Genomic DNA, 5,637 nt, shown 5'->3' with positions numbered 1-5,637 from the left:
GATTATGTTACAATGGTGGGAATTCAACTCGAACTAGAACTCGTAAATATTGCAGTGACGGACTAAGACATCTCAGAAGGAGAGATTGTGTTTCAAAACGTGGAATTTTGAATAAGTGGACAGCGATAGAGACTTTGACAAACGTTGTAGCAGTGAAACCTTCAACGGGGATCGAACAGCTGCCATGCGACAGGAGATATCGCGTATCGGACGCTGATGCAGACCGAAGCAATTCGCATGTGAACTACATGTTAAGACTTTTGAAGGACAAACAACTCATTAATCATACGGTAGTAGAGATTTGCTAAAGATTGACATTATTTTATTCCTCAAACTCATTTCTATTCATGATTAGCAATTTTTTTACTGTGTGTACAGAGAAATGTGTAAGAAATAATATTTGTATGCTCGATTTAGTTTGACGATGAACACTTTTTGAAATCTATTTCTTTTATCAGAACCATTTCAGTGATGCTGTTTTACACCTCAACAGTCGCGTACAAGCAGAAAGAATACCAATGATGATTTTTTAGAGAAAATTTTAGTTTTAATAAGAATATTTATTGAAGTATGGAGTATTGGAAACTCCTCGACGTTTTGTTGACTCTGAGTTGTAGTGAGCCGAAACGCGACAGATAAATGCGTTGCTCACAAGTTGAGTCTGATTTTGTGATGTAAAGTTCCTACACAGTAAAGGAAGGAACTATGTTGATATAGTATTCTATTGAATCTGCAGTACAAGATAAATATTTGATTTCAAATTTGAGTGTCAAACAGAGATCCGACCGAAATGAGCTGTATTTCATTGTCTATGCAAAAATTCCTTTCAAATTCCACAAGAATTTCTGAAATGCCTCAAATGCTAAAAATCCGTATGATAACTGCTAGTCCAACTTTTTTCAATCGTACACGACGTAAAGTTGTTGTTTTTTCACAAAAAAAGAATGACATCACTTGTTTAATGAAAATATCATCTATTTCACGATTTTTGAGTTGTCATTGAAGAGTACCTGTATGATAGATTTTACAAGTCAAGGATTTCATTTTTATCTGGGTAAAAGATAGGCACGTCTGTGTGAGTGATTGTATAGTCTGGCCAGACGTTGTATGGTAGAGGAGCTGTGGGACTCTAAAGGTACTTCTTGAATAACCACTCGCATTATCGTCAATGTTGAAAAAGATAATCGCTGCAATTCCAATCTTTGAAAGTAAACTGCCTGTCTCGAAATCAGACTGCTATTCAAGAAATGAGCACACATCCATAATATTCCAAGTTTAATTTCTTTAATTGTTTGTACTTTTCTCCTTTTCTATCGATTTACAAAATCATAAAAAGTGTTTCATTTATGAAGGGCGATTATTTTAATATTTTAATGTGTGGCGGGGACGCCACACTTTGGGAAAAGGTGATAGTGTTACGGATGACAGAATACAACTTTTTAATATTCGCTAAGTTTTGATGTTTTGCGAGGTCACCGTGAACTCTCAGCTGTCATGAATTAACACTCAGAACAAATGTTTGCATTTCGCGAATAGTATTCTTCTGTAAGATGACAACTTTAAGTTATTATAAGATCAACAGTGTCAAATAATGACTGATTACAGACAGTTGGAAGAACAATGACGTGATCACATTGTTTGGCTAGTTTTCATATTTGCCAATATCATTTGCATTGCATTAAGGCGACGGCAATACTTCCGTTTTAGTCATTTATGGTGCTGATTACTTTATCACCCAATCATTTGAGTATTGTATATTTTATGTTTATAAGAATTTAGTGGAATAATAAAATTATGGATTCAGCTTTTGGAAGAGACGGTCCGAGGTCAGGAGCTTCGATCTGCTTTGTGTCCACTTCTAAATGATCCAGGTTAACCATGAACATTGTGTGTAGTCTGAGCTAATTCCTTAAAAGTCCAAGTCGATCCCGAGTACAGAGTGGAGAGAGAGAGAGTAACATGGAGGGGGGTTACCTTAACAGTAGAGGCTACCTATTTGTTACACTTGTACAGCAGATTCAATAAAATACTATATCAACGTGGTTCCTTTATTTACAGTGTAGGAACCCTAAATTACAAAGTCAGACTAAACGTGTGTGCAACGCATTTATCTGTACAGCGTGTTCGGTTCACAACAACTAAGAATCAATAAAACTTCGAGGAGTTTCCAATACTCAATACTTCAAGAAATGCTCTTATTAAAACTAAAATTTCTCCATAGATAAATCATCAATAATATTCTATCTGCTTGTACGCGACCGTTGAAATGTAAAACAGCATCACTGAAATGGTTCTGATAAAAGAAATAGATTTCAAAAAGTGTTCATCGTCAAACTAAATCGAGCATACAATTATTATTTCTTACACATTTCTCTGTTCACACAGTATAAAAATTGCTGATCATGAATAGAAATGAATTCGAGGAATAAAATAACGTCAAATCTCATCTACCGTATGATTAACGAGTTGTTTGTCCTTCAAAAGTCTTAACATGTAGTTCACATGCGAACTGCTTCGGTCTGCATCAGCGTCCGATACGCGATATCTCCAATCGCATGGCAGCTGTTCGGTCTTCGTTGAAGGTTTCACTGCTACAACGTTTGTCAAAGTCTCTATCGCTGTCTGTTTATTCACAATTCCACGTTTTGAAACACAATCCCTCCTTCTGAGATGTCTTAGTCCGTCACTGCAATATTTTACAAGTTCTAGTTCGAGTTGAATTCCCACCATTGCAATATAATCATTAAAAGTTTCCTTTCGAAAAGTTCTCCAGTCATCGATTTGTCACTCACCCAGCGGAGTTTTTTTCTTCTTCTTAAAGGTTGTTATTCTTCATAAAGTTTAAATTTGTCTCATTACGCACAGAATGGTCCTTCTAGTCCAAAGCCGGTTCTTCCACCAATGTAACAAATTCAGGGGTTACCTCTACTGTTAACGTAACCATCCTTCAATATTTCTCTCTCTCTCTCTCTCTCTCTCTCTCTCTCTCTCTCTCTCTCTCTCTCTCTCTCTCTCTCTCTCTCTCTCTCTCTCTCTCTCTCTCTCTCTCTCTCTCTCTCTCTCTCTCTCTCTCTCTCTCTACTCTGTACACGGGATCAACTTGGACTTTAGAGGGAATGAGCTCAAACTGCACACAGTATTCATGGTTAAACTGGATCATTTAGAAGTGTCCACGGAGCAGATCGAAGCTCCTAGTCTAGGCCGTCTCTTCCAAAGAATACATCCATAATTTTATTATTCCGTTTAATTCTTAAAAACATAAAATATACAATACTCAAATGATTGGGTGATAAAATATTAAGTCAATGCAAATGATATTGACAAATATGAAAACTAGCTAAACAATGTGATCACGTCATTGTTCTTCCAACTGTCTGTATATAGTCATTATGTGACATCAACGATCTTTTAATAACTTAATGTTGTCATCTCAGAAGAATACTATTCCCGAAATGCAAACATTTGTTCTAAGTATTAATTCATGATAGCTGAGAGTTCACGGTGACCTCGCAAAACATCAAAACTTAGTGAATATTAAAAAGTTGTATTCTCTCATCCGTAACACTACTAATATAATGTTGATTTATCTACTAATCCTGACTTAATTGCATTTATCGCTAGTAGCTAACAATTGTCAAGTGTTTTGATTAAACAACATACATTAGTACTTGTAAACAAGGTGACTTGCTGATCAATACTTAATTTACCAATAGCGTGATCAACACCTACACGTGGAAAATTTACATATGGAATAATCTCAGATCTCAGTCTTAAATATTTCGGTGGAAAGTTCACCATGTCTTTTAGAACAGTGAATCAGTGAAACAGTGAAACATACATTAGTACTTGTAAACAACGTGACTTGCTGATCAATACTTAATTTACCAATAGCGTGATCAACACCTACACGTGGAAAATTTACATATGGAATAATCTCAGATCTCAGTCTTAAATATTTCGGTGGAAAGTTCACCATGTCTTTTAGAACAGTGAATCTAGGTGAGAGATCATTTATTTATAACAATATATATCATTTCTTTATATTCTGTTTAGACATCACTCTAATGTCAAGGTGACAACTAGAACTTATCTGCTAGGGACATGGAGAACTATTCACACTTTAGAGTTTGATTTACAACGCAACTGTTGGTGTGCTCTCTCGCTCTGTCTCTCTCTACCTAAGTGTAAAAGCGTACTTGTGAGTGACGATACCTGTGTGGCTAATACCTAATTTAGACAAGGTCGTTAGATTCTGCTACCCTAGAAACTTTGAGATAGCTAGAGTGGAGAATCACTTATGTTCTGCCGATCTACCTACAACTACACTACTTGGACACCGAAAAACCTATGAGGCCATCTCCAGAACCTCGCATTAATAGATAAACAAATTTCATTTCAGTAATGTAATAGTTGCATGGTTAGACTAACTTTGTACAATTGTCTTCGTTATTATGAATCATGCCTTCTGTGGAACAAATAAGAACAAAGTTTGTTAAAATTTAGTTTCCGGTACACAAATCTCGACCTTTAAAAGCATCATCACAAATCTATCACAATACTTACCGACTGATTCTGTTCCTAAGGCAACTTTTAAAGTGGCATTTCCGCATTTGTGATTTTCCCGTTGGCAAACTCGCTTTGCAACTACAAGAGTATAAGACGAAAAACAAGAATTTAAATATATGTGTGTGTGCGTGCGTACGTGCGCGCGCGCCCCCCGCGGCACAAATACACACATTATTTACCCTTCTCGTTAGATAGATGTGGTATTGCAAGTATGTGATGATGTGATGAGGAAGACATTACATAGTTATTATATACCCACTTTGGAGGTAATGTGCCTTTGTTTCGTATAAATATGGACTATAATACTTCAACTGCTGCCTTGGTAACATAGCCAAAAAACATGTCCCTTTAGACATACATACATACATACATACATACATACATACATACACACGCACACACATACATACATACATACATACATACATACATACATACATACATACATACACACACATACATACATACATACATACATACATACATACATACATACATACATACATACGCCCATGCATCCACTCATGGCCATGCATCCATCCATCCATCCATCCATCCATCAGACACCAGTGACATTCATACCCACCTTCGCTTGATTCGAATCGTATCGAACAACTACGACTATCAATCATTTCGACGTTCGCAATGTCGCCACCTCCAGAGTTAGACTCCTTCTCAAAATACATTTTTATCATATCCGTGGTTGTTCCTGGCTCGAACCCGGTTACTGAAATTGTATCATTTTCAGCGGTAGGTTCTATTTAAAATATAGACATAGAAACCAACACATATAATTTGTGAGTTATTGATTGTACATCAGAGCGGCTTTGAGGTAACATGTGCAATGGTAACATTCTTCCTTTCATTCTTCAGTTCGTTGTGTTGATTTGCATTAGTCGGTGTCATTTCTAGTTAAAACGTAGAACCCATCTAGTACTGATAGATGGTGTACAGGTCGAAGCCTGTTTAGTGAACTTAACAGGGTACATACCTTTTGGGTAACCTTCTCATTATTCCATTCTGTGTCCCCCCTAAACATTAACTGTTTAATTCAGTCACTTGGCTGGGAAT

The sequence above is a fragment of the Glandiceps talaboti genome, chromosome 1 (assembly GCF_964340395.1).
Source record: "Glandiceps talaboti chromosome 1, keGlaTala1.1, whole genome shotgun sequence".
Classification (NCBI taxonomy): domain Eukaryota; kingdom Metazoa; phylum Hemichordata; class Enteropneusta; family Spengelidae; genus Glandiceps; species Glandiceps talaboti.
The sequence above is the reverse complement of the archived record's forward strand: the minus strand, read 5'-3'. Positions refer to the sequence as shown.